We start from the raw sequence: 13,940 nt of genomic DNA, 5'->3' as shown, positions 1-13,940 counted from the left end.
CAGCTTTGAGCTTCACTCAGCATTAGAGAATGACAAGTAACAGCACAAGGCCTGAGTCTTGGCATTTACTCAGGTTTGTAAATACTAACCATAAAGCAGCAACAAAGGCAAATGCATGAAGACAATTCTTCCAGTTACAGTTGAAACTCTAAAACATTTCCTTAAACAGAACCGAGAACACCACAAAAACTGCCAGCTCAAGGCTTGAACCCCTATGAAAAAATGTGCTACAGACCAACTCCACCACTTTTGTATTCATGACAAATCATTCTCTCCACTAACAAACCCAAATTATCCTTTATCACATTATTATAATTGAGAATCCCACAACCTGGTGCACAGGCAACACAGCATTTGGAGGGGAAATCAGGGGCTGACAAGGAACATGTGGACATGGCCTGGATGTATTTTAAAAGGTAATAACCAGCCTGAGCACAGTGAGTTACTCTACACAACCTGTAGGAGAGGTTTCACCATTCTGCCTCAAAGCACTGATTAGGCTGTGTCCTTTCTCAGTGACTTGATCACAGAGACAATGGAAATGATAAAAGAATTCAGCTTAAAGCTTTTATCTCCCACAAGCCAGCTGACCTGAGGTTTAAGGATCTGCATGTTCTACTCAGCTCCATGTCACATTCACATCCTCTGAAAAATCCCTTTGCCCAGGATTTTTCTCCTGGGAAGCTGAGAAGCCTCAAAGAAAAGGGAAACAATTATTATCTCATTTGATTCTCCTGTATTTTGCTCATCTGGAATGTGTTTGGAGATTGTTTCATTGGTTTCTGGTGTGAATTATTTTGACTTAATGACCAATCAATGCCAAGCTGTGTCAGGTCTCTGGAGAGAGTCAGGAGTTTTCATTATTATCTTTTAGCATTCTGTAAGTATCCTTTCTGTATTCTATAGTATAGTTTAGTATTCTTTAATATAATATAGAATCATAAAATAATAAATTAGCCTTCTGAGAACATGGAGTCAGATGCATCATTCCTTCCTTTGTCTAAGGGGAACTCAAATACAACAGCTCCAGGATCTGCACGTTCTGCTCAGCCCCAGCTCAGTGTAAATCAGTGTAACTCCCAAATAATCAGTGTAACTCCCAAATAATCAGTGTAACTCCCAAGTGTTTGGAGCCTGGCCAGCTGTCAGGAAGCAGAGGCAGGCTGCTTTGGGCTGTGCCTGAGGCAGGGCTGAGGAGGCTGCTCAGGGCTCACAGCCTCCCTGCGTTGCCCCAGGGTCACTGTGGGCCCATCCTCCAACTGAAGCACTGCACAGGCACAGCAGTGTCCAGCAACCACAGGGCACAAACCATCCACACCCTCAGCAACAGCACCACTTTATTGCATCAGAAGCAGGGGGAGTAAATACTGCCGGGGATTCATGTGCAACCATCATTACCGGTTATATCTTCCAAGTTACAAACCAGAATTTTATAGAAATTTAGGATTTTCAACAGAATTTTAAAACAGACTGACTTAAAAGGCAAAAAGCACATTGAAAATCTTGCCATGGCTCAACTTCAGCTGAGAAAAAAAGCCAAGATCTAACAATCATTCTATAGACATCATTCTATAGAGGTGTGAATATCTCTACAGAACAGCAAGAAGCTTATTATAAGCAATCTAGGTATTTTCAAACACAAAATAATGAAGGACAACTTCATTACTTTGAACACAGACTGAGCAAAAACATCACAAATCATATTGCAGAAATTATATAAACACATCTAATAAAACCCCACTTTCAGACAACACTTCACATTAACAGAGATCAGTAAACACACTAAGGGTTCTCTGTGCATTTACTGCTGATAAGAAGTGTAAAAGAAAATGCACCATTAAGTAAGTTTTTATTAAGTACACTCACTTTTCTAGAGGATAACAACATCCACTAGCAAAGGTGTCAGTTTGGAGACTGTGCTACAGCAGGCAGAGACTTAAGCTGGGCTTCTTATCTACAAGAAAAAAAAAAACATGCATTAATACCATAAAAGCAAGTTCCCATGTACTTTTTAAAAATATTAGTTTTTAAAAAAACAATAAAAATTCAATTAAAACACCACTATGAATAAAGTGAACCCACATTTGAGAAATAATTTTGTACTTTCCATACATCAGATATATGATTAAAACGAAGTGGATTTCATGATATTAATCATTTTGTTGACTGAGAAATGGTAAGTATAAAAACACAGGATGAACTAAAGGTGTACAAAAGGTTTCTGATTTCCAGGGGTTTATCATCAGTCTCTTACTCTTGTTCCAGTCACCTTCTCCCACAAACTTTTCTGTAAAAGAGACCAAAGTTCCCTCCAAAGACAAGGAGCTTTCTTTCTCCACCTACAGCTGCTTTCTCTAAAGTTAAACAATGCTCTATTTTCCATATTTTCCACACCTGGCCCCCCATTTCTGCCTTCTTAGGTCCTGTTCTCGGGTAACATCAGTCTACACCTGATCATCAAAATTCTCAATTTCTAGAAGGGGTGGAAACAACCAAGTTTAAAACAAAAGGAAAAAAGGATGGGAACAGAATGCTGAACTACAGAACAAACATTGCTTCTGAAAATCTTGTGTCTCTTTACAGGGAATAAAACTGCAACACCAGCCCAGCTGTCCCCCTGCAAGGATTGCCTTTAACACTGAAAGGCCAATTAAAACATTGCTAAAGCAATAATCACACTCATCAATTAATGCTGTCCTTAGATACAAAAACTTCATGGTATGCAAGAGCCCAGTTTTACACTGTATCTTGTGATGGCTTAGGAAATGCTTATCATCATGCAGCCTTGATTAAAAATGTAACATCGTGTGAACAAAAGAAATCTAGGTTATCTTGAAATAACTTTGAACTACGTCTTTTTAATAAACACTCAGAAACCAGCGTCAGCTGAGTTACTGAACGCTGCTTTTATGTGACAGCTGAATTCTGTTGGACCCGATTACCTGACAGCTGCTTTCTAATCGTGTCACCACCAAACCGAATTAAAGTCTCTGAAAGGCTCCCGGGGTGCGGAAGCCAAGGTTTGCTGGAGATATCAAAATCACCGCAGCTGTAGCAATAATAAGGGTGAATTCATCAACCCCTCTGTTAACAGGATGCTGAAGGGAATGCTTAAGACACATTACACGTTGTAAGGGACCTTAAATTCTTTGTACAAATAACTAATGAAACCAAGACTTGCTAAGCATAGAGCCCTGCAATACAAATAACTAATGAAACCAAGACTTGCTAAGCATTAAGCCCTGCAATAAGACACCAGACTAACCTTTACTAAGTACCTCCTATAAATAACCCCTAAATTGCCGAAAAAGCAAAGAATCCGCACAGCACCCAGGCAGTAAAACACGCACATGAACGGGACGCTGTACACGCAAAACTCGAGCTAACAACGCCCAAGGCCGCAGGGAGCCGCCAGCCCGGCCGGAGCCGCTCCCGCGGTGACAGCACCGGCACTGCCGGCTCGGGAGCCGCCGCTCTCCCGGGACACCCTGAAGGTGCCGCTCCCCGGCACGGCGCTGGAGCAGCCCCACCCTGGTGTCTCGGAGCCGCCCACACGGAGCTCAGCCCGGCCGGCGGGGCCGTGAGGGGCCGAGGCTGCAGGCGGGCCCCCCGCTCACCTCCGTCCCGCCATGATGCAATACCGCCCGGCGCAGCATGGCCGGAAGCGCCGCCGGCGCCACGGCCAATCAGCGCGCGGCTCTTTGCGGACGCACAGAGGAGCTTTGTAAGGCGGCCGCTCATTGGGTGAGAGCTGACCCAGGGCAGCCCGTCACGGCGGTGCGAGGCAGCTCGGGAAAATCCTGAGGGGGCGGGGCGGGGCGTGGCCGGGTCCTGACGAACGGCCGGGGCGTGGCCGACAGTTCCCCTCACGGCGCGGCGGTGAAAGGGGCTCGGTCCGTGCGCCGGGCACCCGAGCCTAAACCCCGGCAGGAGCTGTGCTGGGTGTCCTGAAAACCCCACCCCGCTCTGAGTCACCGAGAGCAGGACGCTGGGCTTCTCCCAGTAACTGGATACCAAGGGCCTCTACCGAACTCCTCTAGGGAGCTCGACCTTACCTCCGTTAAAGGGATACTCTTAACTATCTCAAAATATCAATTCTTAAGGCTGTAGCTACAACAGAAGTCCCTCCTTTGCTGCTTAAAAAAATTTAAAACAGAACTTGTAGATGGGTTCTCCCATGTCAAAGAAAACGGTTTGAAAAAATATTGCTGGCTGGCAACCAGTGAGAAATTACAAAACATTTCATGATACATCAAAAAAACATTTCCTCCACTTTTTGTGCTGAAAACAGCTTTGAAAAGGATCCCAACCGGGAAAAATAGAAGTGAGGCAGGAAGGTGAGGGAAGGAGAATTCCCAGCCTGCACACCTGAACCCTGCCCAGAACAGAGCCTGGGGAATGAAGGCCAGGTCAATAATGGCACAAACAGTGCAGCTGCCACCAAGTAATGATTTCAAATTGCTCTAAAAACTTATTTACTCATAAAGATGTAGGTACTAATAAAGGTTTCAATAAAAGCTTTAGGTTTTGATTTGCAGGACTGGGTACAGGATGAATTCACTGGTCTGTGCAGGGCAGTGTCAGTGTGTGGATTAGAGATAATCCAGATGTGAAGAGAGGCACATTAACTGAATTCTCTCCTGCACAGAGTAGCACAAGGCTCCTTTCTACACACAATTTCCTACATCCTTCTAGAACAGCTAAAAGAAATGCAGACTCAATCTGCACCAAACTCAGAGAAACAGAAGAGAAAATGGGAACTGAGGTCAGACTGAGCTGGACTGACCAGCCAGACAGGAGAGACTGGGTGCATGTGGTTGCCAGGGCAGAGTCCCCTGTACAAACACAGAGTTCTGGCATGTTCTGTATCCAGGAGGGGAGTTTGGAGTGGCAGAAGTTTATTCAAGCCACACTGCTGCCTAATACATCTGTGAAAAAGCCTGAGACAACTCGGGATGTGCATTCTACCCCATGATGTGGCATTCCTTTATAAACATCCCCATGAACTCTGAAAGCACCGCAGCTTCCCCCTGCTCTGACATGCCCACAGATCTCAGAGGCTGCACATTTTAGACAGCTGCTGCTTGCTCCAGTGCCAATCCCTTCCATTTTGGCCTTTAGTTTGTAAAACACACAGGTGATAACACCAGCTGAGTTGAAATGGAACACCATATAATTCCTGAATGGAATTTGAAACAAACACTGCTTAGAAATACAAACTCTAAAGCAGCAAAACAGCCAAACGTGGGCAATTGGGTTTTGGCAACGTTGATTCCGTACTTAGCCCAAATCCAGATTTTTACCTTGTCTCCCTCAGTATATTTTGCACTTCTTTGCCCTTCACTGTTAAATTGTAATAAAATGTTACCTGCACGGGAGTTGCTGCCCACGGAGTTCATGCACAGCCTTTATTTGGGAGCCTTTGGGCAACACTGAGCTTGTTTTCCATGAACAGATTGGGAGGGAGTGGGGAGAGGGTGAACACTGTCCGATTAGTTACATACAGGGCAGAAAAATGCCACCCAACAGATTGGAAAATCAGAGGAAATTTGTGGTAGAGGGACCAAGGCCCAGCACAAGTAACTGGGACATTCCCCAAATAACAAGAATGAATGTCTCTGCTCTCGTTTTTCACTCTAGACAGATGAAAAAGCACCGATTCAGCCAGAGAGGTTAAAGGGAAGAGAAAAAAAAAATGTAAAGCCTCAGGAGGGGACTGCCCTGGCGTGAAGCGGCTGAGGGGGAAGGCGCGGGCACCATTTTGTGGGACCCGCGGGAAGGTCACCGCTGCCCGCCCGTGGCGCCGGCCGCAGCCTGGAGCTACAGAGAAAGGGCGGCCGCGGGCACCGGCACTGAGCGCCGCGGCTTCTCCAGCGCCGGCCTCAGGCCGCCCCTTCTCCCTCCCCGCTACCCCCGCGGCCATTTCACCGCCACCCTCCCACCCCACCCGAGCGCCCCTCACGGGCGCTGTACGCGGTTTGCGTAGCGGTTGGCGTAGCGCCGCTGCAAGGGAAGGGTGCCATACGCGGTTTGCGTGGCGCTGCTGCAAGGGGCGGGCGGGCAACGATGCTCGCGCGGGGAGCTGAGCGTAAACGGCCTTCGTGAATAGGGTGTGAACAAAATGCGCCCGCAGCTCTGAGCCAAGCCAAACGCGCCCAAGGGGGAAGAGATCCCGGGATAACCCGGGATAACACGGGAGATACGAGCGTGCGGGCTGCGGTGACGCAGAGCCCCCGCGCTCCCCGGGCGCGGAGGGCTAAGTTTGGCGAGGACCGGCCGGCTTAGGAGGGGCTGTGCCGTCCCGGCTCCCCCCGCGGCGCGGCGGCAGTTGGACTGCGCCGGAGGTGATAAATAAGGGCTGCGCGGGAGCGCGTCGGCAGTGGGCGCGGGGCGGCGGGCGGTGCGCGCGCTCCCTGTGCGGTCCCTGAGCCTCGGCGCCTTCCCCTCCCCTCGCTCGCTTCGCTCCCGGGCCCTGCCCCGGCCCGCCGTGCCCGGCGCAGCGCTGACAGCCCGGCAGCGCCCGGCCGGGGAGTAGGCGAGACCATCTCCGAAGAGGCGGCTTGGAACCCGTCAAGCTGCCCCGCAGCCCGCAGCCGTTCAGCCAGGCTATGCGCTGCCAACGGGCTCCGCTCAAGAAAAAAACAGAGCGGATCGTGAAAAGGTAGAGGCGCCCGCAGAGGCCCCCGCAGGGCTCTTGGGAAGCGGCCGCTCAGCCCGGAGAGAAGCGGAGGACGCGCCGGAGAGGCGACGGCGCAGGAGCAGCGCGGCGGGGGCGTCCCGGCGGCTCGGAGCATGTGAGAGGCCGGGGGGCCGCGATGCTGCGACGCGCGGAGTTCATCGTGTGCCCGCCCTGGGAGCCCGCCCGCGGCGAGGGGGTGCCGGGGGGCGCCTCCCCGACGCCGCTGAAGGGCGGCGAGCCCTGGCGGGGCGGCAGCCGCTCCCGTTGTCCGCCCGGGCGGCGCGGGAGGGTCCCCGGCGGGGCGCGGAAGCTGCTGGGCAGCCGCACGCACAGCCACTTCCAGCACTACCAGCACCAGCAGCTGCAGCAGCAGCACTGCCGCGTCTTCCGCCGCTGCCACCGCCCGGCGCGGCCGCGGGTGCTGCTCTCCCTGCGGCCCGTCAATGTGCTGGGCCGGCGGGCGCCGGGCATGCGGGCGCCCCGCAACACCAACCAGTTCCTGATGCGGGAGAAGTACCAGCTCATGCACCTGCGCTCCGACTCGGTGGGCACCGAGAGCGGCGGGTCGGACTGCGAGATGGACCCGCTGGACATGGACTCGTACCTGGGGGTGCTGGAGAACGCCCGTGGGGCGCTGATGGAGTGCGCGGGGGAGCCCGGAGCCGCCGCCCGTTCCCCGCCCGCCCGGGCCGGGGCCGGTGCGGCCGCGGGTTCCCCGCAGGAGGAGAGCCAGCAGTACTTCCCCTCGGAGGACGATGTGATCGAGAGCGAGCTCTTCATGGAGAGGGACTTCGACGAGTTCTGCAGCAGGATCGCCTGAGCCCCGGGCCGGGGGGGAGCAGAACCCCGCTGGCTTGGAGCCTTTCCGCCTCGGAGTGGGGGGAGAGGTTTATTTATTTCTCTGCCATTCCTTTGCGTTTTTGTCAGGGGGGTTGGCTAATTTTACAAATGGGCGTGTGTAAACAGGGGGGAGCCCCCCTTGTAAATAAAGTGAACTTTTCTGAAGGCGACATCAAAGCGGATCGCGGTTTATGGGTTTTGCGGGGGGAGCGGGGGGACCGCAGGGACAGCCAGAGCCGCCGTCGGGGGCAGTGCAGAGACCGGCAGGGAGGGACGGGACGGGCAGGGACCGGGCACGGGGGCGGTGACGGCCAAAGTCACGGCGGAAAAGTTTCACGCCTCTCTGGCACTCGCCCCGATTCTGGTTTACGACGGCAAAGTCGTTTAATTATCGCGGAGGGCGGCCGAGGAAGCGGCCCTTGACACACGGACCCGGGGGAGCGGCAGGACAGAGCGACAGCAGCTCGAAACTCCGCAGCTCCGAGCGGGAGCCCTGCCCGGCCCCCCGGCCCGGCCCGGCCCGGTGCGGGCACAGCGGGAAGGGAAACACTAGAGCCACGGATCGGCCCTGCAGGTCTTTATTGACCCTCCCTCGCTGGGGGCGCTTTGGCCGGAGCTTCCATGGCTGCCCGTGCTCCGGAGAGCAGGTTTATTTCTGTTTTACCAACTGCAGCAGAGGGAGGAATGTCTAGAAAGAGGTTTAAAGGGCCACCAGCTGAAACAACTTGGCCACAGGCAGTTAGGATTTAGTTTAAGTACCGTGCAGGGAGCAGATCTGATCGACATTAAACTCACCAACTCCCGGAGAAAGGAACGAGGAGGCATCAATTCCACTACAAACGGTTAAAAATTACAGCAGGTAGCTGGAACATTCCTGGAACTTGTTGCCAGGGGAGAAGGGAGGGACATTGTTTTAACAGGTCTGAAACAGGAGATGCGGGGCCATCATTTCTCATGGTGCCTCCCTCGGCTCCCTGTCAGGACCTTGTGCTTTCCCCCACTGCAGACACGGTGAAATCACAGTGTGCCAGAAGGACAAATGGAAGATGAATTTGCAGATAAAGGTGTCCCTGCCCATGGCAGGGGGTTGGAACTGGATGATCCTTCCAACCCAAACCATTCTGGTGTTCTGTGGGATGTTTCTTGCCATTACAGACACAGAGACAGGAGTTAACTGTTATCCTTACAAAATAAACTATTTTAAGACAAAATATTCAACATTTCTAGTACCTCAGTTGTAATCCTATGGAAGGAAATGTCCAAAGACACAATTTTCTTCACCCTTCTTAAGAAACAAAGCTGCTGAACACATTAAGACCAACATCATGTTTATTTACTTTGGAATTAGCCAAGTGGTCTATGCATACAAACTGCAGTTTGTTTGATGCAGGGTTGCATTACAGCCATGCTTATTCTGGGAATTTCACTCCATGGGAACTTCCAGGAGAGGCACAGGGAGAAATAAACCTCTCACACGGGTAAATGAAACCTAAGTTTGCACCAGTTTGGTCATCAGCAAGTTTGTATTTTGTTAATGAATCCAGATCTGCACTAACATGTTAAATTAATGGTTTGAATGCATGTTTTCTTTTTTTCCCTGACTCGTGATTTGAACAAGTATGACAAAAACTCCCTTAGGAACACTTGGAACTCGGCCTTCGTGCTGCTGCTGAATTTGCATCATAATATGGATGTGCTTGGACACAAGCAAAGTAAAGCAGGAGTGTAAATTAATTAACAGGGCCATAATTACACGTCACACAGAGCCTGACAGAATTACAGAGATTTTCCACTGGGGAAGGGAGCCCTGTGTTCTCTGCACCAGACAGAGACTTGCCATCAATGATCCATTCCTGTTGAAGCCCTGGAAGTTCCTCCAGGCACCAGCCTTGCTCCCCTCCCAGAGGGAATTCTCTGACAGACCTTTCCCTGGTGTGTTACTTGTGTTACTCAGATCTGGCTTAATTGTCTTTTTTTTTTCTCCCGTTTCCTTCCCTTCTCACTTGAATTAGGAATTTCCTGAGTGTTTGGAAAGTGTCTGGCTTGCAATAGCTGCAGACAGAAATAACACCTTCCTACTAGATTTGAAAGTACTTAACAAAGCTGAACTTCAAAATATAACCAAGTTCCTCAACATCAAGGCTGGGAAAAGAAACCAAAAGCTGTTGCTCCAGAAGATCACCCATCAACCCAGTGGCCAACAAACTTCCTCAACTCAAACTTTACTAAAACAAGTTTTATATGTTCCTAGGATTTTTCCTTTATAGACACACTTCTCATACAGGTGAGCTTTACACATTTAAGCAAATGTGATGACCAGAACCTTATATATCAAGTCTTCACTTTAGTGAATTTTTGTTAAGGGTCCAGCTGGAAGTCACTCATAAATAAATACAAACGACTGGGAAGTCCAAGGCAAACAGGAAGAAAATTTAAGGTCTTTGTTACAACACAAAGGGTTCTGTTGTAACCTGTGTAAGGGATTTTTATGGCCAGTCTGGGCACAGGATGACTTAGGATTTTGTAAACCTTCCTGGAGAAAAGAAGGGTTTGGTAATGTTCTGAAGGAGGCAGCAGCATTTATTATTCATTATTGCCATTTCAGCACACTGCTGAGCAGGTGCATTAGCAGTTTGTGGGGCTGTTTGAAGCCTCCAGCACGGCAGAAATGCTGATTTTTGCTGAGGAACAGTGATCCTGCACAGCTCCTGAAAGGTCTTCAGCCACATTCCTGGAAGAAAAGTAACCATGAGTGGAAGGAAATGGTCAGCCTGTCCCCCCTCATTTCCAACTGTGCATTTGTCATGGATCTGAGGATGTTCAATTCAACATGGGGTGATAAAAATTTTTTTAACTCTCTGCTATAAAAGCAGTGACCACTTTGCTGTCATATGTTCCAAGTACATTCAAATGTCTCTGGTTATTTTTTCTGAGCTCTTGTATTCTTTTCAAGGCAAAAACTGATGGCTAATAAAATTCACAGTAACTGTAATTTATTTTACCTGGGTGAGGATATCCTTTTTCACCATGCAGAAAAAAAAAACAAAACACTTCAATCAAACTGGGTGCATCTCACCAGCCCTCCTGGCTGTAGTGCTGCTACATCACAGCCAGCCACAACAGGCCACTTTTAGCTGGGAAACAAGGAAAATAAAGTATCACATGAAGAGAAGCTTCTATCTCCTCTTCAACAAACACTTTTGCATTTCATATTACCTTTAATGTTAATGATCCTTCTATCCTGAAATTTTGTATTGAAAAAAGATCAAATGTTTTATGCAATTCAGAATAAGGAAATGAGTTCAGGATAAAGTTTTGATTTATGTGCTACTCCTCCCCATGTTTCTTCAGGAAAAGAAGCCCAAAGTGTAACAGCAGCAGATTGAAACTGAAATAAATAAACACACTGTCTAGCTGTTATTCCCAGCCAGCTAAAGGTCTTTTCTAGATGATTAATCCTTTATTTAACAACAACAATTTAATCAAAAGTTGATTCCAAATAATTAAAATTCCAAGCTCCAGAATAGTTCCTTTCAATATAATCAGCAACTTATGCCAAAAGAAAAAAGAGCCTGAGCACTTCTTCAGGGTGAGGAGACTCAAGGAGGGAAGTGCTACAGCAGCTCTGTCCCACCAACATCCCCGAGAGCCCATCCCAGCTGGACACTGAGTCACTGCTCTTTGCTTCACTCAGTGTCCAAGGCCCAGAACATCAAGGAAATGTGCTCATTTTGCTGTTCCCAGGGTTCTTGCAAGGGTTAAGTCAGGGGTAAGAAATGTGCCAGACCCTCACCTGTGATGGTGATCACAGGGTCCCAGGATGAGCAAAGAGATGAGAATGTTGACTCCATGTTTCAGAAGGCTGATTTATTATCTTATTATATATATTATATTAAAACTATACTAAAAGAACAGAAGAAAGGATTTCATCAGAAGGCTGGCTAAGAATAGAAAAAGAATGATAACAAAATCTTGTGACTGACCGAGACAGTCTGGACAGCTGGACTGTGATTGGCCATTAATTAGAAACAACCCCATGAGCCCAATCCCAGATGCACCTGTTGCATTCCACAGCAGCAGATGACCACTGGGTACATTTTGTCCCTGAGGCCTCTCAGCTTCTCAGGAGCAAAAATCCTAAGGAAAGGATTTTTCACAGAACATGTCTGTGACGCTCACCAGTGAGTCAGGGCAGCAGTGCTGCTGCCAGGAGCAGGGCACAGCAGAGTTTCCTCCTGGCTGCTACCACAGACACTTGTCCAGGCCAGCATTTCCCAGTTAGGGTGCTTCACCCCTTTTCCTTCCACAATGGACTCTGTCATGCAGTTGCTGTCCTTACCAGCCCCAAAGCAGGAATCCTGCAGGCACAGGTGCTGCTCCAGGCCCAGGCCAGCTCCCTGTGAGCCCCTCGGGCATCTCCAGCCAGGTGTGCCCACCCTGGGAGTCACAGAGAACATCCCCTGCCTCCTGTGTTTGCACAGCTTGCTGCCACGGGATCCTCAGCACGGCTCTGAATGGAGCAGGGCTGTCAGCTGAGCTCATTGACCAGGTCAGTGAAAGGTTCTGCTGCTCCCCTGCCAGGCACAGTGAACCCATCCCTGTCACCCCAGTGCCCACCCTTGCCCATGGAATCTGTCAGTGCAGCAGGGAGATGGATGAGCACTCCCCAGCTATGTGGCACCTACTTGAAGTCTCACTGTGTTTACTGCAGCTCAAATGCCCAGCAGTCTTTCTGCACAGCAAAACCAACCAAACCACGCTCCAGACCAGCTCTGTCCTCAGCACATTTCTATTTCCTGTAACACCTCACTCCCTCAAAGCAAGGAGACTTTGAGATCCTTTGGGAATAAGCTCCCCAGTGTGAAAAATGCGTATTTTCTGATTGGCTTTTCGCAAATATTAAAGTGAATATTAGATGTGTTGTGTTAGAAAGTTATGCTGTATTAATTCTCTTAAGTTGTGTGTTAAATATAGTTTTGGGTTATAAAAAAATGTTAAAATAAAAACTATGCTATGTAGGATACTTGTTTTAAAGAAAAGACTTGCAGCAAGATAGCAGCCACAGGACACCCAAATCTTTCAGAGAAAAAGAATTTATTGCCCTCTTATCAGAAGAAACGAACTTCTTCCTGCCTCGAAGGCGCTGTTAAGATTCAGAGGAAGAAGCTGACAACGACCAGATAGAATCCTGTGTTTGAATGGAATTTATGCATCATGGATGAGATGTATGAATATGCAACAGGCTGTTGTTTTTAAGGGTTAATCCTCTGTTAACGTGGGTCCTTTATCGGGCTCGTGCTGCCCAGAAAAAGGTACCCAAATGTCCATAACTCTGTCTCTATTGTCTCATATTGTCCTAATTCAAATTGTCCAAATTATTATTACTGTAATTGTATTGCTATTTTATAACCATTTTATTACTATTAAACTTTTAAAATTTATTTAAAAACCCAAGCAATTGGTGTTTTTCACACCAAGCTCACCCTGGATTTCCCCACACACTGACTCCATCAGGCTTGTGCAATGCCTCCAGAGTTCTTGTATGAGATCTGCTGAACAGCCAGTCTTTATCTCATCTCACCGAGGGTTTTATAACCTCTCCTGCATTCCAAGTTGTCTGTTCTCTGAGCTGAAGGTTTCTGCAATAATCATCTTTTTCTCACACTGATCAGCCCTGGGATCCTCACAGAATTGTTGCATCTCCTCTTGCAGACTCTCTAATCAGTTTCTCTCTGAGTCAGCGATGCTGTCTAAGCATTCATTATCTACAAATGCAATCTTTGTGTTTTGGCTTGTAAAAGTACAGGTGACTTGTACCTGAAAATGTCTTGCTTCTAGGAAGATCATCTTTTATAACTGAGATCACTTCATTACAAGCAAAAATTACTTGGTTGGAAAATTAGTTTTACCTACCTAGTTTTAATTGATCTATGGATCAATTGCAATAAATAAATGTTCCCTTTTTTTTTTTTTAACTGTCTCCAAGAAAATGCAACTAAATGTAATTCTAAATAGAGAGAATTTTGGTTCAGTATTGGGAAGGAAGGAATATTTCAAATGTTGCATGTTTGCCAGTGAAAACTTCTTGTGGTTAACTGAATGCAGGTGCTCAGTTGGATTTACCATCTTCTATGTAACAGCATAAAAGTGGATCCAGCAGTTTGTAAGCAAGCAAAAAGGACTTGCTTCTGAAGGGGATAAAAATCCAGCAAGGAAAATAAGAGTACAACTCTCAGGTACTCCTTATCAATACCCAGCACAGAGAGAAAACCCATTTATAATGATTTGAGAAGCCAGAGGGGGAATGGGGAGGGGAGGGCAACACTTCCCTGTCACACTACAGCCTAGAGTCACATCACCCCAGCCTCAGCTGCTGGAAGAAATGCAGTGCTGAGCAGAGTTCCAGCTACAACCCACCCCT

At 48.4% G+C, this 13,940-nt stretch overlaps 1 protein-coding gene and 1 non-coding gene across 3 annotated transcripts in view; both read right to left on the bottom strand.

Moving 5' to 3' along the window:
• The window catches only part of IARS1 (isoleucyl-tRNA synthetase 1), a 94,092-nt gene extending 90,437 nt beyond the window's left edge, over positions 1-3,655 (bottom strand). For both annotated transcript variants that reach the window (XM_066557992.1, XM_066557991.1), the window contains exons 1-2: positions 3,618-3,655; positions 1,867-1,954 (exon numbers count right to left, since the gene is read on the bottom strand). The gene's annotated coding sequence lies outside the window, so the exon portion shown is untranslated. The remainder of the gene's footprint in view (positions 1-1,866; positions 1,955-3,617) is intronic.
• On the bottom strand, positions 1,172-1,303 carry LOC136561917 (small nucleolar RNA SNORA84). Its single transcript, XR_010784432.1, has one exon. It is a non-coding gene; the product is annotated as a small nucleolar RNA SNORA84 (small nucleolar RNA).
• Positions 3,656-13,940: the final 10,285 nt, after the last annotated feature.

The sequence above is a fragment of the Molothrus aeneus genome, chromosome 12 (genome assembly GCF_037042795.1).
Source record: "Molothrus aeneus isolate 106 chromosome 12, BPBGC_Maene_1.0, whole genome shotgun sequence".
Taxonomy (NCBI): Eukaryota; Metazoa; Chordata; class Aves; order Passeriformes; family Icteridae; genus Molothrus; species Molothrus aeneus.
Note: the sequence above shows the minus strand (reverse complement) of the source record. Positions and strands in the feature narration are given on the sequence as shown.